Here is a 26,040-nt window from a genome sequence, read left to right on the forward strand (position 1 = left end):
CAAAGTGGCGAAGATAAAATTAAAAATGTTTTTATTTTATTTCTTTGTTATTAAAGATAAGAACAAAGATACACATTACATTTACACAATACCACCGGCACGGACACTGGCACCGACAAAAAACATGCATCCATCCATAAACAAACTCTAAACGGCTCCGGGGAGTTAATAAAGGCCTTCTGAAGTAAAGCGATGAGTTTGTGTAAGAAAAATAGTCATATTTAAAACTTTATAAAGTAAAACAACTAGCTAAACTGCTGCCACCTATACATTTTTAGTATCGTTTTAGAATAATTTTAGTCGTTCTTTGAGACGGGCCTCCGAACTGCAAAGGCCGCCTCTGGTTGTCTTGCGTCATACAGTGCGAGAGAGCTGCTCTGCACAAACGCCTTTCCACCGTGTGTTGCAGGTTTTCATGTGTGGTTTCGCTTTTTACTACAGCGACAGAGATATGAGCTGTGTGTCATCTGAAGGTTTTAGATCCAGTCACTGTTCTCCATCGGAGCTGCTCTCGTAATTTTTGTGTTCTACTCGCGACTCAAATGCTCCGCTCTCCACCCAGATATAAATGTAGATTTGATGGATGAACTTGATTGGACTCTTGTCGTATTAAAAGTGATAAGACCTTTCAGTTTTATGGATGTCGACATCTTGGATATTACTTTGGTCACTGTCGCTATGGTTACTGGTAAGAGAATACGGGCTTGACTCCCGTTGCACGTTATTACAAACAGTAGCCTATTCGAGACACTACTGTAAATTGCTGTTTGAATGGGAGATTCACACCTGTCAGGTCCCAAATCCCCAAAACTGACAGTTTGAATGTTGCCAATATATATTATTTTATTTTATTTAATTTACAAATCTAATTTGTGATTATAAGACATGCTTTATTGCCTCTACAAAAGACTGCGTAACTGCAGGAACAGGCCATCTGCTGCAGCACGTGTTAAAGCACCTTGCTCAGTGTCACCCTAAACTTGAGAATCTGAAACTATTGAGTTCACAGCCCACATGCTTAGTGAACAAGCAACAACTGTTGTTGTAAGCAGAGACATTCATCTCTCTTTGGGGGCTTGCAGTCATCTGGATGGATGGTGCTCTGCTCTTATGCCAGTGTTATGCTGAAGTCAAGCACCACATTCAGCCAGTGTGGGAGGTGAGCATTGTTGGCTCTCAACCAAACAGGTTTTTCTCTTCCATCTGGCCTGTCATTGTGATGTAGACACTCGTGTGTAACATCAGCGGGATGGATTCTGAAGAGGGTCTGCTGGTATGTTGTAAAGAGTTCACGAGGGACTTGACATCTGGACTTGTCACAGAGCTCTGCCATCATTGTATCGCAATGAAAACACTGAATGAACAGGATAAATCAATCCGACGTTTGGTGTGCAGACATTAGTGTAGCATTTGTGTGTTTAGCATTTCTAATATATTATATATTTGTCAATTTATAATACATTTAATTAACATCATCAAGCATTATATAATGCTTATTAATTAGTAAATTAAAATAGTATTTGTGATTCAATGTAAACTTTTGCTCTGGCCTTTAATTGTTAATATTGTTATTATTCTTTCTCAGTTTGAGCGTATAACATTTTATCCTTATGGTAAAAACACAGCAAACTTTGAGTGCATGAAGGATCCACGGGTAAGATTTGTCTACTTACTGAATGGATTGGATATATGGTTATCTAGCAACTAGCCATTAAATTTGTGCTATTCCAAAACGTCATCTCGATATTCCGTTTGATTTAAAGAGACTTTTAACAAATTTGAGTCAACTCCACAAAATACTTGAGCCTTATCAGGTTTAAAGAGTAAGATTTTTTTTTTGGCACTTTAGTTTAGGGTCCAATTCTCACTATTAACATAGGCTACATAATAGTTAACTACAACTTTTGCCTCAATAAACTCCTACTGCTTATTAGTTAGTTGGGTAGTTGTTAAGTTTCGGTAGTAATTAGGTAGGATTAAAGGATGTAGAATATGGTCATGCAGAATAAAGCATGCTTTATACTTATAAACAGCCAATATCCTAGTAATATGCATGCTAATAAGCAACTAAATTGGACCATAATCTATTCTAAAGTGTTACAAAACTTTTTTTTTTTTGATGGATGGATGCCCTTGTAAAAAAATGTCCATATTATAGTTTCTTAGGCTTGCATTCTACTAATTGCTGCTTCTTGCAGCTGCATTTATTGTTACTTTTCCTAATTTTGAACAGCTATAACTTTTTATCTTTATGCTGTAAACTCACTAGCCTATACTTTGTATATGCAAAGTGTTTACAGCTAATTGCATTTTGTGTACTTTTTGGTTGGATGGAAACGTATGGTTGCTTGGCAACTGCCTGTTAAATTAGCTCAATTCAAAACGTCAGACCAACTACTTTGAGCTGGAGACTTCATACGAGAGTCCCACTCGTCATGGAGAACCAATTTGCCTCAAGGATCCAAAAGTTCTGTCATGACTTTTTTTTTCTTCAGTATTTTACACAGTAAAACCTTTAAAGGTTGTCTTCTCATGAACCATTCATTCAATGAATCTGAGATTTTTAGGACATTCTGCTTATTGCTTCTTGCAGCTAAATATATTTATTTTTAAATATACATGAACTGATGTCTTTAAGAATTGATTTGTTGATGAAAGTTACAATGGAGTGCTGCAGTACACTTGAGTGGCTGGCATTATAGTATAAATAGCAGTGCCATTTTAGTAGCCATTTTAACAACCCAGAGAATAAACCTGACAAGAAGAGTGGATGGCACCATCATAATGATTATCCACTATAGGTCCAAATCGTCTTCATCTAATACTTATTTGCTGACAAAAATAAAACATCCGAGTTGCACAACTGTGTTAAGTTGAAGTGTACGTAAAGCTCATTTTCAATGTTTTGTCACTTGTGTGTGTGTGTGTGTGTGTGTGTGTGTGTGTGTGTGTGTGTGTGTGTGTGTGTGTGTATGTGTGTTTTAATCATCAATCCCGGGCAGTTTGGCTTGCCATAATGAGCATCACTTGTGACCTCTAGCTAATCCCTCCCAATATGCAGTTCTGCCATAAACAGGGAAAAGTTGTAGATGCTGCATTCGCGGGTTTAGCGGGCTGCTCAGCTGTGAAATAGACCTTAAACTGTGAGCAATTACTTCACAATAAGCCCACTGCTTCATCCCAGCAGACCCGCAGAGATAATTAATAAATTAAATTTCTAATTACCAAATTCTGGTAGGCTATTTGTATGTTTGAAATTAACTGCAGAAGTTTTCAATCTGGCATTCGTACTCAAGAGTTGAGGAATAATAAGCGTAGAGAGGCTCCAGGTTATTTTCCCGTCCTCTGCTACTTTCATTTTCTGCATGTATGGAATCAAAATCCATTTATGTTTCTGTGCCTAGCAGAAACGAGTAGTAAATGATTATCTGAGGAGATGTGTGCGAGTATGAAACCCACACACACATTCTAGAAGAAACTTCTACGAGGCTCTGTTTGAATTTTCTCAGATCCACGTTCCCACTCTGGCCAATTAGCAGGAATCGTATTCTATATGTGTTTTCACGAGGGCACTACATCACTGTCGTTCATGGATGCAGAATGAGGATGGAGCTGAATCCTTTGGCTGTATCTCCTCCTGCCAGCTCCCTGTTTTTGGAAGGCCACCTCATGGCGACTGAATCATTCGTTTACTTCACTTTTCTGTAGTGACATCTTCCCACTGAGTGGGTAATGAAAAACATAAATTTCAAATGCCTGTTTTCACTTCCTTCATATTTGTTATTATTATCTATTGTTTATCTCTCACAGTCAGTCCTTCTCCTGTAGTGTCCTTTTTGTTCTGAAACCTGAGATTAAAAACGTCTTTTCTTTTTGCTTTTGAGTCTTCTTTGTCCTCGCCATGGAGTGCTGAGAGATTGCAAACACAGAGGGGCAGATATTCAAACGATGACCGTATCGCCCTTGTGTATTGCACTTCTTCTAACTTTTTTGAATGTAGGCTAGTTCTTTATATTAACCTCCACTTTCTGTTTCATGGAAGTGTCTTTGTGTTGTCCATTGAAACACAAATTTAAACATGCATGGGGTTTGGCTTTACAATTACAGGCACATCCGGATTACAAAATTACACCTGAAACTCCTAAAAATAAAGACACCCCCCAAAAAATGGTCGTTGATAATCAGCTTCAGGACTCATGCCAAATATAATATTTCTTATCATTATATGCAGCATCTGTGTTAACAACGCAAGGTTGTGGGTTCCATCCCAGGGGATTGCACATACCTATGTATAAATGTATAGGCTAATGCAATGTAAGTCGCTTTGGATAAAAGCGTCTGCCAAATGCATAAATGTAAATGTAAATTTAAATCAGATTTTTTGTGTGTGCATTTTTTCGAACAAGTCTGATTATAGTTTACCGTTTAAATCCTTGCAAAATAAAAAAGCCAAATTAATTTCTAGAAAAAATGGATACACAAAAATTATAACATTTAAAATATAAAAATAACAATAACTAAAAATTACTTTAAAACAAGGTTGCATATTTAGTTTAAATTGAGTTATTACTCAGCAGGGTCTAGCTAAGTTGGAACCTAATGTTGGTTTGCAGTTATTGATAAACTTATATTTTGTAAAGTCTTCTTAGAATATCTTTGGTTGTATGGTTAATCTTGATGAATGCTTCAAAACGACAATATTTGCATAGAGAAGATGGAATGAGATTATTTTGTCTTCATGCTGTGCTGTAGAAACGGTCCAAATGATGTCACTTCCTGTGTGTTGCAATTGTAACAGTGTTGTCTGCGTTGTGTTGTGTTTAACTCACGATGGACACCAATTTGCACTTTATGATGGATTTTTATTCTGTTGATAACAGAACAGCAGTGATCAGATTCAGGAATCCCCCATGTGCATATTTGCAGCCATTCACTCTCTCGGGTGGCGCGAATCTAAATTAGGCTAAGTCTCGTTTACATAAACTACACAATAAACAGTTATAAATCAACACATTTGTAACACATGGTTTGTACCTCTGTTGATAACATAGAACAGCGGTGATCAGATTCAGGAATCACCCATGTGCATATTCTATAATGGAGGTGAACATTAAACTTGATATTACAATACATAGGCCTATAACAGTGGCACGAACACAAATATAACACACTTCTAAACACACGTATAAGTCAGTATTAACCCATAAAATGGTTATACAATTAATCCATTATATTTTTCTCATGGAGCACTCACTCACCGCAGTCATTCACTCTCTCGGCTGGCGCAAATCGAAATGACCCTACCGCAACCAGTTCATTGTACGACCAGATCTGGGCGGAGAGTGTGATTAAAGGGGCCATACATGAAAATAAATGTAGCAAGTGGAAGCACATATTTGACCCGTTACACTATTTTAGAGATTTTTACTTTTTTTTTATGACACGGACACCGGCATGGAGACCGGTAGGCTATGGACAACGGCACGGACATGGACTAAACCACTCACTTCAATTGTATGATCTCTTTATGAAAGTGGCATAGCTGTCTATAGAGGGACAGAAAGCTTTCAGATTTCATCAGGACTGACATTGACCAACCACGAACTAATGCTATAAAATCATACAGGACACCAAAGTTATGGAAAGTGCCATAAGGCAAACTTGAACAACACAAAAGCCAATTACAGAGTGAACGAGACAGAGGGAGAGGGAGAGAAATAACTAGTTTGAGAATTTAATGCATGGACAAACTAATCCAATTAAATAGAAGTAAAAAAATGTTTTACATCATGTGCTTGCACGGAGGAGACTAATGTGGCATTTGTCTGTGGTATGCAGCCAGGTGTAAGCATTAGCATTTTTATTTTATTTTGTATTATTATAGCAATAGCAATCATCATTTTATTTTATAGTACACCCTGCAATCTGGATGAAAAATAAACTCTTTTTTTACATCCTTTTTTATCCTTAGCTTCATACTAAGTATGAAATGAAACATTTCCCCTTCTCATGAATATGGATCAGAGGGCAGTGTTCTGATTTGTTTTATTGACTAAACAAGGTAATGAATAACCTCTTCCCTTTTCTTCATCACAGGCTTTGATCGCTTTGTATTTGATGAAGGAAGCCATCATGCCCTGGCTTATGTGTGCCTGTAATGGCCCGACTAATTAAAAGTCAGTCTAGTAGGTTGAACTGCACAGTTGCCGTCAAAAACCTTCCTGTCTGATGTGGTTTTCTTTAATCATATGATCCAAACAACATGCTGTTCATATACCGTCCAAAATATTCATGATTACAGCAGGGCCATTGGAATGACAATTAGGATGGATGGACACATTATAAACTTTAGCAGTTTATCACATGAATATTAATCATGAATATGAATGAGGAAATATCAATTGACATAACTGATTTAGTGTAAGGCAGGTAGATGGGTGCTAATCAGAATAGATTACCATTTACATGTTCGTTCCATTTATGAGTCTCTTTCGATGCAACCGATTGGCAAAGGCTCCTCGAAGGCTCGACACGCCAAGCTGACGTAACGTAAAAGAATAGCGATGACGAAAGCTGACTGTGCTTGAGAGAAAGGTCTGTCTGTAATATAATAATTCATTCTCAAACCCGCTATTCCTCTGTTTTACAGCTTTACAATAGCATGCTTTTTGTTTTAGGGCAATATTTAAAGAAGAAAGCTGTGTCTGGGTGAAATATTCAGAACTCTCTCTTTCTGTGTTTGCTTTCTGTCTGCCTGTCTCCCTCTTTTCTATCTGATTGTTTTTCTCTGTTGTCAGTCCGCAGTGTTCAAAGTCAGGGCAATCTTATTGTGCGCGAGTATGTACATGGCAATAGGAAACACATACCAGGCCAGTTTAGTTATTTTCCTATATTATTAATTAATAATTAAAATATTATTTTGTGATTAATAGATACAGAGACATGCGATGAAGTCGATTCATCTCAGCTTTGGAAAGAAAATGTAAACAACACATCTGTAATTGGATTGGAATAAAACCAGATAAGATGGTGAGATGAAATAATTGTAATGGGCAAGCAACAACATTTTTAAAAAAATCACAGATCAAATCTGAGACATTTCAGAGGGAGTTTAAAAGAAAACTGTTTCTTTGAAATACAAAACACACATTTTTTGTGTTAAATTCTCTTACGTAAATTCTTGAATTCTAAAGAGCTTGAATTACTTTATAATATTTTTATTTTTAATTAGCTATTTAATTAGCTATAACAGCTCAGCTCTTGCGTCTTGCTGTAATAATAAATAAATAAATAGACATAAATAAATAAAACCTTTCTTGTGAGAAGGGGAGAATTTGTGTCTTGGTAAGGAGCTTCTTTTGGCATGTGCAAAGACCGATAGTGTTTATCCCATAATTAAAATCCTCTGGATGAGAGTGGATTATGCTGAATATATATAATCTCCGCTTTAGACGCATTCTATCCTTTTACAGAGATGTTAATATTATAAGATAATGTGACATGTATACAGGCTCAAATTTACCCTTAGTGTAAAAATAATATTATGGTGCAAGATGAGTCAATAGTTTTACAACACTCTTTAAAAAAACACACACATTTAACATCCTTTTTCTAGGGAAGGACTGATGACAAGGAGTTTGAGTTTATGTAATTACATGTCTCAGTGGCTCTGTATCACAAGGCAAAATTGTATTATAATACTTAAAAAATAGATGCGTGGTAGGGGAGTATTTTTGTTTAAATAATTTTAGTTTTCTCCATTGGATTTTTAAGAATAAACACCACTAAATTATCTTAGATTTATATGCTAAAACTAAATGAAATTGAACTTAGACTAATTCAAGATATATTATCTGAAAATAAATATTAATATATGTTGTGATATTACCTCTCTATAAATGTATTTTGAATGAAGGAAAAGTGAGCAAGGGAATTGTCGTGGCACAATTTCTGAACCTGAGAATCTAATCAAAGATGTAAACTTGATAGACAGAAGCTGCTATATGCAGTAAGATGTTTATTTATGTATTTATTTATGTATATATTTGACCTCACTCACTCACACACTTTCTTTTTCTTTTCTTTTATAAATCAAGTATTTCCTCCAGAGCATTTCCGCCAGCTTAATAATATATTTTCAAGGGTTGATGTACAGAGTCCCATCCACTTTTTCTGCAGTCCTTCTCATTAGGAAAATCTGCTTGGGCTCATTAACCAGAGGCCTTGGATCATTTCTGTTGCTCGTGTTCAGAGTCAGGGTGTTTTCACAGATAGTGCATTTTAAATGAACCAAACTCAGTTCAGATCAATTGAACCAGAAAAGACTTAATTTTGTCCATCCGGGATTGATTGGATCATTGAATGGTTGTGGTTTGCTATGTGATCTCATGTGATTGACAGGTTGTCCTGCCTTCCCACAGAGAGAAACTTCATCAGAGAAGAGATGTTGTTGTAAGTGGGAGGGGAAATTATTTTGATTAAAGATTACGAGGGCACATGAATCAAAATAAATAAATAATGGATCTGCATGGATAAATCATTTATTATAAATACTCCAATAATCCATAAAATATTTCAATCTGAGATAATTTGGGTTGTTCATATCATATGTGTATGTTACAGTATATTGGCCCGAGCCTGCATGGGAGACCTCCTGAGAAAACCAGGTTGCTGCTGGAAGAGGTGTTAGTGAGGCCAGCAGGGGGCGCTCACCCTGTGGTCTGTGTGGGTCCTAACGCCCCGGGTATGGTGATGGGGACACTATACTGCCAAAGAGCACTGTCCTTCGGATGAGACGTAAAACTCTCTGTGGTCATTTAAAATCCCATGGCATTTCTCGTAAAGAGTAGGGGTGTAACCTCGGTGTCCTGGCCACATTCCACTGATTGGCCCTTACCAATCATGGCCTCCTAATAATCCTCATCCATTGAATTGGCTCTATCACTCTCTCCTCTCTCAACCTATAGCTGGTGTGTGGTGAGCGCACTGGCGCCATTGTACTGTGGCTACATCCAATTGGATGCTACACACTGGTGGTGGTTGAGGAGAGATTCCCTGATATGATTGTAAAGCGCTTTGGGTGTACAGTAGTATGAAAGCGCTATATGCCTCATTCTATTCTATTCTCTTCTATCTAGCCTATCTATCTATGTCTATCTGTCTGACATTTTGTTTTTTTTGCGTCTGCTGAATCGTCGATCTGTCTGTATGTCGTTGCAATGCTCAAATTTACTTAGAAATGCAGTTTTCTTTTTAGTTGGCCTGGATAAGCTGAATAAATCTCTGGAAATATTTCTGAAAAGTTCCTTTCTCTTTCAGAGCACATAGTGCTGTTCTAGTTACAAAGCCAGTCATTGATGTACTCAACCTCTTTGTAAGGACATTTGCCCACTAGTGTCGTTCCAGACCTCTCCTCCTGCCCACCTGCACTTCAGAGCCAAACCACTCCACTCCCAAAGCGTGTGGCAGTCAGCATTCAGAGTGGCTGTCGCTTTAAAGGCAAGTCGCTATTCAAGTGAAAGCAACTCCCTGAGAGAATTCAGTTTGGTTTAGTGGATTCCGTTTGAAGTCTGTTTCAGAGCATTGTCTGCTTCAGACGCAGAACCAATTGAACACAAGGCTTTGTTTATTTTCTTTTGCATTCTAGCGTATAGGTCACTTCTAAGAATATGTGCTGAAATCCGGACTTTCCATTCAGACAAAATTCTTTTTTGTTTTTGATTGTTTGTGATGATGTTGATTTCTTCTAAACATTAGGACACATCAAACAAACCCTTTGCATATTGACTGAGTGAAAGAGAACGCTTTGTTAATTTGTAAAGTGAGCATGTTGTGATATTATACAAAAATCTATATCGTATTATTCAGTCTGATGTTTATTTAATACAGTGCACATGTTTGAGTTATTTTTATTGGTTTATTACTGTAATTTGGTTTATCAATTTCGGAAACCTTGCACTTGTCCATTATTAAAACGTTGGAAAATCATTAATAATTCATTGCCTGCATTTCTTGGAAGTTCTTACTCAGAAACCCTCTGGTGGTGTTTCATTTACCAGCATCTCATAATAAACTTTTCAACATTGATAACAAAAAACATGCATAGTTTAGGGAGAAGATTAACAGTATTTGGAGACTTTGCCGAACACTAGGGGTGTAATGGATCATAATTGATCATCAGCGATCCGTACGGACCCGGCCCAACAGTTTAGCACGATTAGCAGACCAATTGCAAAGTTGAACCATCATAGAGTGAAAGTTTATCATTTGCACATGTTTTGTCTTGTCAGTTTACACATTCAAGTGATTTTAAACTATTCCAGTGCAAGAAAAGGCAATAAAGGACTCAATTTGGTTTGCTGTGCACACAACCGCATACACCCGAAGCGTGCACACACAGAGAAGCGCATTTCAGATTAATATAGTCATTAATATTAATCAAACAAACAACAAAAGACAGCTTTAACAAAGACTAATCTATATTTAATTAATATAGTGAACATTATGCAGTTATTTATTAGATTTCATAGTACTGTTAAAAACCTTACTTTATTTGTATCTTTGTTACATTGTATTTATGCTTGTAGTTGTAATAGTGTATATTGTTTTTTGTTTTACTGACTGTTCACTTGTCTTTAATAATGTTTGAACTTTTTGCTGATCCGCAAAATGATCCGAACCGTAAGTTTTGTGATCTATTGCACCACTACTAAATACTCTTCTGAAATCATTCATACTCCTTTTATAATAGTGCATTTAATAGCCTCAAAACCCATGATTGGCTGCTATTGAGCCTTTGAAATTACATGTTTTTTTCCAACTGAAGCGATCACAGATATTTTGTTTAAAACATTGTTGTCTTATAATATGCTTTGCCTCCCATAGTTGTACGTTGCTGACTGACAGCTAAATATTTTGCCTGCTTATTCTCCAGTTTTTTTTATTTATTATTATTTCAAAATAGTAATGACTCTGTGATATTGACAGTATGTGTGAGAGGATTATTGTATTGTTTGAAAGTGTTGCTCGAAGGTGCTTGACAGTTGCAAATTTATTAGCTGTATATGTACAAGCCCAATCTCAGTGAATATTTTATAGTTTTTTCCATGTAATGCTTGGAAAAAGGCACATTTTCCATAAATGAATAGAGGCTCACGGTGAGATGGCTGAGCAGGACATAATCAACTTCCACACAGTGCTTTTGAACATTTAGGTAGCCCACAACCCCACCTCAGTGTGAATCTAACAATGCAGTTTTTTTGGTCATTAATGGGCTAATTGAAGAACAGTTGATTTGCAAACCGAATCTGCACAATAAATGGCCACATGACACAAGAAAAGAATCCTTCATGCTGACCAGTAAAGTATTTCTCAGCATTCTGTTCACGGGTGGTGCTCACTGTCCAAGGCCCCAAGGAATTATGGGTCAGGGCAGCTCTTCTATAGCCTGAGCTTTTCAGCAGGGAGCTTCTGCTGTTTGAATAAGCAGGCTAATGCTATACCGTGACCGTGGCATGCCTGACTGATCTTTTTGTGTATTTTCCTTTTATTCTATCTTCATTACTCTGGTGGCAGCTCACTACAGCTTGCAGTTGGCTGCACAAACCTGGATCCGGATCTCATTGCGTTCTGAATTACATAAAATTAAGCTTGATTTACCAGGCTATAATTATACTATCACATTAGTTCAGTGGGTAAAAACAAGGAAAGGAAAAGTTAACGTGTTTAAAAAAAATATATATATATAGAAGTCTATCTACTTTGATTACAGGCTTGTATTTAGTGCTGCCAAAATGGTAGGTCTAACTTATTTTCTTGCTCAACGGAACAGCTAATTCATCTCAGCATAGATTGATGTGTATAAGAATGCTATCAAATGATGAATGGGCTTATTAGTTTACAAATTAAATCAAGGACTAATGACTGTGCAAGCTGCGCAGCATTTCACTGCTGTTAAAACAATCCAACACAATGGTTTAAGACCACCCACTTGGCTTGCAAGGTTCCAAGGTTATCCCCTACTTTGTTTTCATATCCTGGTGGATAAGTGTAGATGAAATCAGACATGACAACGATAGTGACCCAAATGCAAAGCGTAGTATTTGAAACAGCCGCGCCGCACACAGTTATGATGCATTTGCGACAATGTTTTGACATGTTATTTCATTTGGTTAGTTTTCAGAGCTCATGCTGAAAGTTATTGCAGGGATGACAATGACATACTATATTATTATCTATACTGGGGATTAATATATAGCCTACTTTCTGATTATGTTGTCACCTGAATCACAGAAAAACTTTTTAGGTGCTCTATTCTTCCCCAGGCATTAGTGATCCAAATTATACCCGTGTCTTCCAATTTCTTGCAGAATTATTTCAAAATCGTAACTTCATCTGGAGTCGTTATGTGCCCTGGAGAGATGACGAGACGGCCTATGACACGGCTGTCAGGACTAATTCCAGTGAGTGGCAGTCTGTGTTTGTTGTGTCGTGTCTTCAGAGAAAGAGGGGGTGAGTAATTTGTCCATTATGCCAAAATGGACCGCAAGATTGGGACAACTTTAGATTCAGAATGGACAGAGAAATCCCTCTCTGATTTGACTGTAACAATGAGTAAATTGATGAAAAACGGAATATGAGGATCTCTAAAAGATCTTGATTCCTGATTCCTGCATGTTGGGTTGGATTTATTTGAATAGTAATAGACCTTATTCAGAACAGTGCTATGACAGGCACGAAAGCGAGCTGAATATGAACTGATTTGGAGTAGGAATCCCTGTTGACTCAATAGAGAGAGTCTATCTGCTCACATTAGGATAGGTCGGGAACCATGCAAATGAACGCCGTGTCATTCCCACTGATGTAATTAGTGAAATTAACTGGTTGTTGTGATTTGCCTTTCCATTTAATTAGTCATTTATATCTAAACTGTAAATCCCATGCGGCGATTTAGAAAATGAAGCAAATTATCCATTTAAATTTATTTCATAAACACAGCTTGAGAGGTTCAGGAAAAAGGCCAGGTATGTCCGTACAGGGTGCAAATAAACTACACCTGCTACACCTGTTAACACTTTTTTTCCCCGCCTGACTGAATAATGATGACCTTGGTAAGATCAGGAACTTGTTCGAGCATGTTAACTAACTGCTAGACTGTGTCTCTACAATTTCACATTATGTTTTACTTAAAATTTGATCCCTTAAACCTCTTCTTTGATAATAAAAAATGACGCATTTCAATTATTTATACCTTCAAATAGCTTGAATGTAACTCTATATATCCTTGCTTCATTTATTATACGCGGATCTATGAATATGCAAATTAGTTCCCGCATCCACTCAATCACACCAGCTCAGACTTCCCGATCCACTCAACTGTAGTAAACACTATCGCAAGAGGGAATATTGGTTTAATTCAGTCATATGTTTGAACCAGAAATCGCTCACACGTCGGACACATAAAGGTAATTGATATGATTAGTGTCACTTAACGTGTGTAGTGAAAAGCACGATGAAAATAGGAGTAACGGTATTTATTTACAAAACTGGAAACTCACATAACACAGTTTAACATTGACGAGAACGGACGAAGACTTAGGGAGAACACAGGGACTAAAATAAATGTACAGAGCTAACAAAAGGAACTCAATTAGATAATTAATAAGACACAGGTGAATGAGATTACTAATTAGACAGGGGAAAACTGGGTCCCAAAAACATGATGAACCATGGGAGACAGACCATACATGTAACAATTAGCTTTTGGCTTGACTGCGTTATCAAACAGCTTATAATGTTTTGCTAATGTTACACAAACCATGTTCCCATTCGCCATCTCAGAGTCAGACCGCTGCCTTCTAAAAATCAGCATCCTTAGAAACGCCTTGAACATAGAAAGTCAATAAGGTATAGCCTAGGCTATAGTTCATCATAACATTGTGATGATATTCATAATGTACATAATTCCGCTATATTGCTATATGCACCTGATTTTGTCTCTTAAAGGGGTTATTTAGCTTTCTGTGGAAGCGGACAGTTTGGTTACATATTTGTGACGGTAGGAATTAGGGCACATCTTTTCACTGCAGGTTTAAGGAGAAAATACTCATCAATGGTGTTGACTGATGAATTTGCACATGGTTTGTCTCAAAGCATATTAAAAACACCACATAGGCAGACATATAAACAGCAATAAACATTTTATTTTCTCCACAGGGGGTCTTTACACTTTTTCCACAATATGACAATGGGCTCATTTAGCTGTTTTTTATGCTATGTACCTGTCTCCAGAAGTGGAAGGCACAATTCAGCTTAAACCACCTAATGGTTGGCTGGTTTTATTTAGCCTTGTCAGGATGTTTATTGTCCAGTACAATTCAATTATTTTTGTGCTCCACTGTTAGACAAAGAAATACAAATTGGAATATAGAAAATGGAAATGTATTAAAAGATGTACAATATATAAAAAATGTACCTTGCCCAAGTAATTTGTTGTACTCTCATTTGGCGAGTGTTAACTTTGGATCCTGGCTGTAGCTGCAGTATTGATACAAATCGTTAACTAAAACCATCCTGTCTTAAATACTCAATCTAGAAAAGAAACCTACGGTACTTCCATTTGGCAAGAGAGACTTTGAAGAATCTAATCATAGCTGCCATGTGAGGTTAAGTTGCAAGCTTCCCAAAAAAGAAGCTTAAGACAGGGATCTCAGTGGGAGCTTACTGAACTTCACAACCGTATATTGATGGGCCTACAAATTGCAATCCTCTGCGAAATAAACTAAATTATACGGTTTGCCTCAGTCTTTCTGATTTTAAGCTTATCACACAAGACACGTTTGTTCTCCAGGGTATAAAAAACGCTTTTCCTTTCATAAATTGTGAGGGATGGAATGTGATGTGATTAAAACATGTTCTGATTGTTCATCTTTTAATATGTGCAACTCACAAACTTTTTTTTCGGTCTAAAGAGCCCTTGATGGATAGAGAGATGGCAGATTTATTTTTATATTATTTTGCGCACAGAGTTATTTTGAGTAGCCTAATGCAAATTTTCTCTCCTTTTCACAAAATAAATAGTTGAGCTCAATAAATTATTACTGGACCCCCTCCAGTGTATATGCTTTGCCAAACCAAAATGGTGGCGTTTGGACTCTTCATTTGAAAACGGATAACAAGTGTGATTGAGTTATAGATTTTATTTGCGTAGCTCATATCAACCTGTGAAGAATGCCTTGATTTATAGTCAATACAAGGCATTGCCGTCGCTTTCATATAAACAGCTTTTGTTTCATATGCCCCCCTTTGTATATGACCAAAACAAGTCATCTTCATTTTGTAAGTCCCCACAGCCAAATTGGTTCTTGTTCAAAGCATTATGTTTTGGACCAGTAACAGCTTACAAATACGTTTAGGATGGATCAATTTGAGCACGCAAAGATGCCAGTTTAGAGAGTTGTGACTGGCATTGTTGATTTCTTTTTAACCTTTGAGTAAAAAAATACACAATATCTGTATAGGTCTACTGTACATGTATATAAACTAAAGTCATTCATTTGTCCTAAAAGTTCAATATTCCCTGCTGCATTACACCTACTGCCTAGTTCTATAAAATATTTTATCTAAACCTCTCTCAGGGGTTCCCAGTGTTGCCTACATAGCCTGCGGACTTGTCAACATTGCGTCTCTGTTTAACCTGTCATTCTTTCCTCGCACTTTATGAATTATTTACACCATCAAATAACACAAAAGGCCCTTTCCCCAAGCTCTACTTTTAGACGTCCTATAAATTATTGAAATCCAGTATTTCCCCTGGCTCAAAGAGCCTATCCAAAGGCTAATTTTAATGCAAACAAGATGAAATGAACTCTGGCACTTAATGGTATGTTGTTCTGTTTTTCGAATTTAATTGATGTTTGCTCCTGTTTGTTGACTGTTCTGGTTCCTTTAGGATCGTATGAGGTTATATATAATTTCCTTTTTTTTATGCATTGCAGTAAATGTCATTCAATGTGCAATTTGTTTCACTGTCAGTTTATTTATTTTTCTGTGTGCTGCTACATAATAGTTTTTCTTCCTTCAGGAGAAATGGTTGACATGGTTATGTTTTTCGCATGAAAAATAGTATAATTAAATTGAGAAGAACAGAATAAGTGGCATAATGTAGCACCGCACGTCATCAATGATATGATGGCTTGTAATTTCAAAAGAATGTTTCCATAGGCACAGCTGTGGTCAGTACCTTACAAAATTATAAGCCAGCAGACAAGACAAAGACAGTTGTGAGTGAAGTGATGCAATTTTTTAAGAATAACTGTAGCCTTGTGTATCCAGCAATGCAAAATAACATTTGTAAAACAGCTAGCCTAAATAACTGATAGAATAAAGAAATGGGAGAAACATTATCTTGAAATAATTTTTATGACAGCTTTCAAATAAAGCTATGTAACCTACATTCTTTGTGGCACGTCAAGCGAGGACAGAGACACTTTTTTAAAGAGATGGTAGGATCATGTTGGAAGTGAGACTATGAATGAACACCCGTAGGGCTTCAGCTTTTCAGATTCTTTGCCAGACCTTATGGTTGAATTACGCAATGAAGATTTTCAGCTTGATGTACGTTCCTTCAGGCGGATTATATGTCACACCGGTGTTATTTGAGAGGAACCCAATGGTGTCCAAACAGCCCCGGGTCTGTTAGCAGGAACGTTAGCTTATCCATCAAGACACTTTTACCGCCTGAGCTCAACTAGAGATGAAGAATGTTTTTTGTAGATAACGTTCATTTTGGAGGAATGAGCCTATGAAGAGCGCATACATTTTTTTCAGCACAAAGCTTGTTGAATTGAAAGTAATAATCATGGTCATCATTGAAACATTGTTCATTGTTCCCCCACGCTTAGGCTATTCATCAGACTGAGTTACAGAACAGTATCTTGAGTGATTGATCGATTGAATTAGATCCAGGGAGGTCCACATTACCTGGAAAAAAGCTACCCGTTAGCATTGTCATTTATCTAAATCATTTACTCAGATGTTGCAAGTGCCCCAAAACCATTTCTTTGGGCTTATATTTTATTGGATATATTATTAATTCTTGATTGGATATTGCATATATTGGATTTTTTTTTTAACAGGTTTTTGTTTTTCCAAGCTAATTGGCATTGCACAAACAGAGGAAGAGTTTTTGTACAAATTATGCCAAAGCTGAGAGATATTTATTTTTAGTATTCATTTCGTTCTTTTAAAGGGGTGGTTGATTTATGATTTCACTTTTCTAACTTTATAGTTAGTGTGTAATGTTGCTGTTTGAGCATAAACAACATCTGTAAAGTTACAATGCTCAAAGTTCAAAGCAAAGGAAGATATTTGCTTTTAGAAAGCGTTTTTTAAGGCACGGCATTCCTCCCGGGTTAGGGGGAGAGCTGACCCTACATCACTGACCCTAAAATTTACAGAAACCCCGCCCCCGGGAACACGCAGTCTATGTTGAGAAGAGGAAGAGTTGTTGTAGTCGAGCCCATTTGTGAATATGTTCAAGCTGTCGCACGTTTTTTCACATGCAATACAATACGTAACATAAATACAATAGCATGTCACACTGTAGACATCTTACAACAGTTACCACACGAGCGATTTTATAGATTTTCATGACAAAAATATGCTAATTGAAGATAGTTAACTCCACATCAGCAACATAAATCCGACTCCAGTTTAAAAATAAAAGGCAGAACAGTGTCTGACATTTTAGTGCGCGTCTGTGAGGTAATTGGAGCTGCTAACACAGGAGCTCTTGAAGCTCCGCCCTCTGTGCCAGGAGCAGCAGCTCACTTGCATTTAAAGGGACAGACAAAAAAAACTAAATTTTTACTGACCCTCAAAAAGGGACATGCTGTAAAAAAAATACCTGTGGGGTATTTTGAGCTAAAACTTCACATACACTCTCTGGGGACAACAGAGACGTATATTACATATTGTAAATAGGGGCATTATACCATCTCTTTAAAATAACATTTTCTAAATCCTAATTTTATTACTTTATTTTTGCTTACTATATTTATTTTCCATTCTTCTTGAATACAATTGTAAATCCCACTTATTTAAAACATTTTATTTTTAATGTGTAATCTTTATTTTTTAGAATAACAATCTAAATCCCATTAATTTTATTTTAGTTCAATTTAAAATATATATTTTTAATTTGTTTTACAATGGGAATTTATCTTATTCAACGTGGATATGCTCTGATCTACAAAATCAATTAAATCAATGCATAATTTATCAAATTCCTGATGGTTATTCTGCTTTATAGAAACCCTGAGAGGAAAATGATACACACAAAACTGAATCTGCTGGATAATAGAACATTTTACATGCATTACATCTTGCGAATGTGAAATGGCAAGCCCTTATGTGAACGCCAGTTCTGATAAACCTGAAAAATGGATGTGGGAAGGATCTCACTTTTTGCCCGAGTACAAAGCAGCCTATTCCATTGCTCACAGAGATTCTTCACAGACAGACGATACAGTCAGGAGTCCAACTGTGTGTTTGTGAGCAAGACTTCAATAGGAATTGGGTATGCAGTGCAGAAAATACCAGCATTTCATCTCTTTAATTCATGCAACTGCTGCATAGCTGCGGAGGAGGTTTGATGAAAGCTCAATGTTGGCTCGTTGCAAAAGCAGAGACACATTCACACGACATTTCTGAATCATTGTCTTTCTTTGCTCCTAAGAGACAGACCAGAAAATATAGCAGTCTATATAGGCTTTGTATTTACTGACAGAGACAAACGTTCTTCTTTTGTTACGACAAGGCTGTCAGCTTGATCAAGCTTGAAAGGAAGGGACATTCAACCATGACTCAAATATGCTGCTTTTGTATTATTTCAAGTTATGTTAAGTTTAAGGCTTTTATTGTGATGATAAAAGAGAGTCAGACAAGAGCATACGATGTAATGTGTGCTTTATTTTGTAAGCTTGGCCCATTTAATTGCTCAAGCTGAATATGAATGTTTTGCAATTACATTTGGGAAAATTAGTTTCAAGTGATGAATCAGTTTAATATGATTATTATCTCAATTAGTCCATGCTTACCACATAAAACGTATTAATTGAGGCTCAGTCAGTCTACAGTTGTTCCTCGAATGTTGTAAACTAATTAGCTTAAACGATAATTCTGTAAGAACTGGGTAACTTTCTCATTAGCGCTATAGCTCAGTGAATGCCATTAAGTCCATCTTATAAAGCATCTAGAACTTTAAAGTGCGTCCCAAATCTCTTGTTGCTAATGAGCCACACAATTTTTTAGACAGAACTGTCTTAGAATAGAAGATTGCATGAAATAACTGAATCTAATGTGCCTGGTGGAGTGTCTGGTGCTTTTAACTCTTTGAAACGGATAACTGTAGACATGTTTTAACTTCATTTCCTTGGAAAAGTTTCAGAAGTGACGGAACTGACCTTTCTAAATGCTTAAAGTGTCTGTTTCAAAAACATCCAAGAGGAATAAGGTCTGACAACTGTATTTAATCAGAGTGAATGGGCTGAAATTTTCTAAACTAAACAGAGCTGTCATAAAGAATCAACTAAATCGTGTTGTCTACGTCTAGGAGAGAAGATCATAGATTTAAGTACTTGTCATTCAGCTATTTCCAATGGGGACTGGAAGCACTTATCAGAAATATAGTAAATATAAATACCCTTCAGTCTGGAAATTTGTATTCATATAGGCTAATGGATTTACCCATAGATGTTTACATGCACGTCAAGTACCCAATGAAGAGTTCTGGCACACTTGTTTAAATCGGAGACTGAAAGTCATTTTGTGAAATATAAAGTCGCAATTGAGAGATAATACAATAATATTGTGAGATATAAAATCATACAGAATATTGTGAGCAATAAAGTTGGAATTGTGAGATGTAGATGACCTTACAGAGTAGCTCACAATTGCAACTTTATAGCTCACTCACAATATATGATTTTATAGCTTTCAATGTTATTTTGTTATGAGGTATACAGTTGATATAGGACATATAATGAGATATATAAAGTCATATGGTCAGATATGAAGTAGCAAATGTGAGAAATAAATAATAAAACCTTGTGAGTTTAAAGTCACGATTGAAAGATAAGGACATAGGCTAACGTTGTTGTGAGAAATACAATTATATTCAAAGTAGTAGGAAAAAACTTTTTAGGCAGGTGCGCAAACAAATAAAGCACTTGACTAGAGTAAGCAAAAGTCGGCACACTGCCACTACTGCTTCCAAAAATCAGTTTATTCAAATGTGCAACGTTTCGACCCGAAGGTCTTCGTCAGACAAACAAGTACATTAGAAATAAAATCATAGATTATATACGATTAATGTGCTTGCTGCTGAGAGATGGTCAAATTGTGAGATATGAAGTTGCTGTTGTGAGCTATAAGGTCACATGGTCAGATATGACATTGCAGTTGTGAGATGTAAATTCATTTTGTGAGATATACATTCACATTTGAAAGATAAGAACATAACTTGAGATAATAAATCATATGGGAGCTACAGTACAGGGCCATGTTGTTAGATAGAAATTCATATTGTGAGATATAAAGTTAAGCTATTTTTGAGATATAATGCTGTGGTTGTGAGAAATAAGGTCATATTGTCAGATAATACGTTGCTATTGTGAGATATAAATTCATATCGCAAGATACAAAGTTTGTATTTGTGAAACATACATTTGTATTGTGAGATATAAATCCAATTATTCTGTGTTGTTTACCTGTAATGGCTGTGCCCTGCTACTAACATCAGCAAGAATCTCTGTTTCTTGCTGTCTAGTGCTCATTCACATACAATAAACCTCTGTTTGCTGCACAGCCCTGGTAGCTGGAATGAGTAATGAGTCTGAATTTCAGTGCTGCCAAACCATTTTTTTTGGTAGTTTAGCACTGGGAAAGACAGCTAGGGTTGAAACCAAATGAGACACTGCTGGTCTATGGCTTAGTGATGGATAGACCATTGTTTTAACGTTCTCATTGTTTTACACCGTGAATATCAATTAATTTACCATTTGTGTTAATGGTGTTCACTGTTGCTCTTGCTACAATTCTGCCCCAGGTTCAGTTATTAAGGCACCACAGTCGTGTTGCAAATGAGTCTTAATCAGATGTCAGTGTGGAGAGTCATTTGTGTAATAAAACATGACTGCACCCCTTGCGTGTCTGCTAATGTGATTATAGAAAGCCAGCATCACATACTGAAGGTCACATGAGGTGGTAAATGAATAAATGAATTGATCTGAGCGCACTGTATTGAATTGGGTGTCTGTACTCAGTTTCTAAGCGTGCAGGTGCTTTCCCTCAGGTCCAGTGTTTGTACACCGAGGAGAGCGACTGCCATGGAGACTATCACGTCTGTGTGTGTGTGCGTTCCCCTTGCTAAATCCCTTCGCCCTTCACCCTGATTGCAGCAATTATGATCAATCCAAATAGTTCAGTATATGCATATTAATAACAGTCATCCAAAAACCCTCATCATCATTATGTGGCTATTAATTCACTCAGGTTGTAAGTAATTTCTCACAAATCAAAACTGTTTCATTTATTCAGCTTGATAACATATCTTAGCTGTTTATTTGTATCTCGTTCCCTTACAGTTATTTCCCCAAGAGAATGAGATGCATTCTCCAACAACTAAAAGTATTTCATCATGATTCAAATATAGGAAACAAGTTGTGTTGACCACGATTGTTAACTAAAATTATAAAAAAAAACATTTACAGTCATTGATGTTGTCTAAAATAAAATCAGTATTTACTTTTAACCTAGTTGCCAAGTCAATATTTCTTATTTTAGTTTAAGTTTTAAGCACTAACATTAAAAACGGAAAATAACTAAAAGAAAACAGAAATAAAAATAATAAAAACATATTTGATAAAAAACAAAAACAAATGAACGGACAAAGACTAAAGCTGCAGTAGGCTGACCTATACTTCCGGCGAGATTCTGAAGTGTGTATACGATGGACACTTTACTATCCCATGAGGCCACTGGAGAGGATTTGTTCTTTTTTATTTCCCCAAACCATCTCCTGACCTCCAAGGTGCAGTCCAACCGTCTTGAAGTATTGCAAGACTGATCATCAGAAAACCAGAAACTATTCAAGGACAACGTAACTTGCATACTGTTCACTAGAGTTGTCTCAAACTGATATTATCACCAAGCCTTGCATAAACGAGAGTAACTCTCAGATCTCCATGATTCTGCGGGGTAACGGAGATGAGAGAGAGGCAGCGAGAGACTAGGACTGGCAAAAACTCCAAAACAGGTTATGCACTTAAAAACGACAAAGTTTGTAATTGCCGATGGCTATGTTGCTGAGCACCCAGGAAATTGTTACATATTCTTTTTGATGGATCTCCATGTTTATAGAGCTCAGAGCTGTATATTCACCCCAAGCCAGTCGTTTTAGCGCTTTCCTCGTGTTTATAATTCTGCCTAATATGAGAGAGATTTTTCATCTTGAGCCTCAAAAGCAGCATACACACTGTCATAGGTGAAAATGTGCAGTGGTTTCCTTAAGGAGCAATTTCCACCTGACCTGACACATAAATTGGGTCTCCGTTGGAGAAACCCAGAGGTGTACAGAGTTGAAAATTATTTCATGCCACCGTAGAAAAGTGACTCTAAATGCACTACTGAACAGGGTCATTTGTAAGTCATTATACTCATTTTAGTTTTAGATTTACTGTTAAACTTAACCCTGAGGCTCAATTACTTTTAACTCTCTCTCAAGGATGCATTCAATTGAGCAAACAGTGAAGACATTGTTAAAAAAAAAGTTTCTATTTACAAAAGTATTAAGCAGTTAAACAATTATTTCTGAAGGGTCATGTGACACTTTTTGCCATATGAATAAATTACATTTTAATATAACAATTTTAAATTGTAATAATTTTTCACAATATTACTGTTTTAACTGTATTTTGATCAAATAAATGCAGCCTTGAGAATGAGACTAATTAGACAGTTTTGAACATTAATGTGTATATGCAATATTAGCCTAGAGCCTACATTTATGAACTAATAAAATATATGTATACCTTGCCTCACCAAACGCCTGAATGTTATGTGAAATATATTATGTAGCCTATTTTACACACTAAACCTGTGCAATGCTTTGGAAGAGTTTTCTGTGCAGTGTGTATTTCATTGAAATCTTACCGTAGAGTAAATTATGTATTTGATTCAAGAGGCTTTATGCCATTTGCCTTTAAAAGGTGGTTCATTTTATCTTTGAGAGAGTAAAAGGAAATAGTGAGTTCCCACCATTGATGAAACAATACAAATATGAAAGTCTGAACTGTAAATAATCAGCATTTTTTTGTTGGTCTTTACACCATCAATTGTCTCAGATAGGATCTGTCTCTCGCCATCTGCTTACCCATCTCTCCTCATTTCACCTTACCTCACTTTACCTCTTTCTCCCCCTCCCTATTCCTTTCTCTCTAAAGTTTCATTAAAGATTATGGGTAAAGTTTGTTGCTTTTGCATACTCAAAGAAAGTTCTTGAACTTAGACTGAGAGTGATGTACATGATGGGCACAGCCTAACTTCTCCTGCCTTGTCCTGTTAGATAGAACAAACTAGTTTGAAAAAAAATCATACAAAAACAGTAACCATGCCGTAGTAGATTTATATCCAGTATTAGTATAAAGAGGTGGAACAGATTGGAACAACAGCTTGACTCTTCCCTTCTGTCATACATCACTGGAAAATTGTTGAATGTGGATGCAATTGCTCCCATTTCCTCCAGCACGATACCGGTCGTTTGAGCGAGCAGGTACATTCCACAGCATGATAAGTGGCACATCACAGTTTGAGCACAGATTTAGTGCATTGCATCATGGCACTGTGTACCAGTGTACTGTATGTCAGTAATTACTATAATAGCTTATGTGAATGCAGCCTACGCTTTCACCTATTGGCACATAATAATGGGGAGAACCTGCACATTAGGATGCTACGAGCACATTAGATTTTCCCTGCCGACTCAGGGGTCAGGAGTCATGGGATGTAAAGATTTAATCAGAAATTCAATTAGCATGCAGTGGACTGATGTGACTTGGGAAAAGAAAAAGCAGCTGCATGAGGATGGATGCAAGGTGAAACATGAAGGTGGCTGTGCTTATATTTGAGATAAACAAGGTTATTCAATGCTAGTGGCTACATTTACCCCGGGATGAGTAAATAGGCAAGAAACCATTTTGAAATTAAACTATTATACAATTTACAGGTGAAATTTCATTCCTGTAAAGACAAATTTCTGCATAAATTGCCAACCATCAAAGCCAGGCTGTTAAAGGTGTTAGTTTCAAAGGATGTTAAATGTAGATGTTGGATACGGTATCTCAAAACCTAGTGAGCTCACTTACTACAGATGGTGTTTTTCACCAGGGGCCGTATTCACAAAGAATTTTAAGGCTAAAAGTAGCTCCTAACAGGCGAATTTAGGAGCAACTCCTAAAAATAATGGGAGTGTCACTCCTAACTTTAGGACTCCTAATTTTTTTCACTAAGAGTAATTCACGAAGCATTTTAGTCCTAAAAGTAGCACCTAAGTCTGGGACAGCTTAAAAGAAGTCGAGAGGACTCCTAACTCACTAACACCTATTCACAAAGGATCTTAAAATCGCCGCGCGACACAGTGTGTTGGAGACACTCAATGACACGGAGTTATTACAAAGACACCGCCTTAACCGTGAGGGAATACTGATTGTTGTGGATCTTGTGAGGGATGCAATAACAGCGCCAACTAATCGCAACAACCCAATCAGTGCCGAATTTAAATGTTTGATAACACTTCGCTACCTGGCAACGGGGAAAAGGCGATTGTGTAATGCCGACGATCTAGCGATATCCCAGCCATCGGTAGCAGATCCATCCACCAAACCATCAATGCACTCTGTAGACCCCATATTATTCGACAGTTCAGTTTTCCTTTGGACATTCGCCAACTCCAAAGAAACAAAGCCAGCTTTATGGATATTGCACTGGCATGGTCTTCTATGGTTCATGTTTGGTTTACAAAAGAGTTAGGATCAATGCTTAGACCGTTATTCCCCATGTGCAGCACATTTTAAATTATTGACTCTAAGTTGACATTTCAAGGACTGTACTTACAGTATTACCTTAGATACCAAATTGAGCTTGCAGTATTGGCTATTCCCAAGAAAAAAAATATAAATAATGTCAGATGTTAACTCTTAAATTAGTAGATGTTAGTAGATGGTAAAATGGTAAATGGACTGCATTTATATAGCGCTTTCACAGACCCAATGGCCACCAAAGCGCTTTACAATATTGCCTCACATTCACCCATTCACTCACTCATTCATACACCGACGGCGGTGTCAGCCATGCAAGGCGATCCAGCTCGTCGGGAGCAGCTGGGGTTAGGTGTCTTGCTCATGGACACCTCGACACTTGGTCAGGTGGAACCGGGGATTGAACCACCAACCTTCCGGTTTGTAGACAATCTACATGAACCACTGAGCCACTGCCGCCCCTCAACGGTGTTTTCTTACTAAAGAAAAAGAAACATCCAAAATCCAAACAAAGTGGTTTCTTGATGCCACAGGCTGTTATGTTCTATTCATTACTGAAACACATCGAGTTATTTTAGATCATGGCTGTCAATCAAAATGATGTTTTTTTTAAAAGTAAATCGCCTTGTCTAAAAAAATCTCTGTGCACATTGCTTTGGTATTTTGGAACTGAAAAGTTGTACAGCTAGTCAAGCTCTTGTACGTTTGTTTGAAATCTCTCCTAAGAGTGTCTTATAGATTTTTTTATAGACTGATCTTTTCAGTGGTACACTATGAGATTGTGTATACCAAAATAATAGTGATTAAAAAAAAAAATCTAATCATACAATCAATCAGAATGAGTCAGAGCAGTTAAAAGTCTGACACTATTTAAATGTGATGCGAGCGCAGACCGAGAAAAGTTCATTCTAATTTCAACCCCCCCCGCTTCATCTCTCATCAAATT

The 26,040-nt window shown here is 36.8% G+C and overlaps 1 long non-coding RNA gene across 1 annotated transcript in view; it reads left to right on the top strand.

The window, feature by feature from the left end:
* The window catches only part of LOC306984874, a 44,550-nt gene that overhangs the window by 6,134 nt on the left and 12,376 nt on the right, over positions 1 to 26,040 (top strand). Inside the window, exon 2 of the long non-coding RNA XR_013794678.1 lies at positions 12,369 to 12,461. This is a non-coding gene — a long non-coding RNA (uncharacterized lncRNA). The remainder of the gene's footprint in view (positions 1 to 12,368; positions 12,462 to 26,040) is intronic.

Source organism: Phoxinus phoxinus (assembly GCF_949152265.1).
Source record: "Phoxinus phoxinus genome assembly, chromosome: 17".
NCBI classification, from domain to species: Eukaryota; Metazoa; Chordata; class Actinopteri; order Cypriniformes; family Leuciscidae; genus Phoxinus; species Phoxinus phoxinus.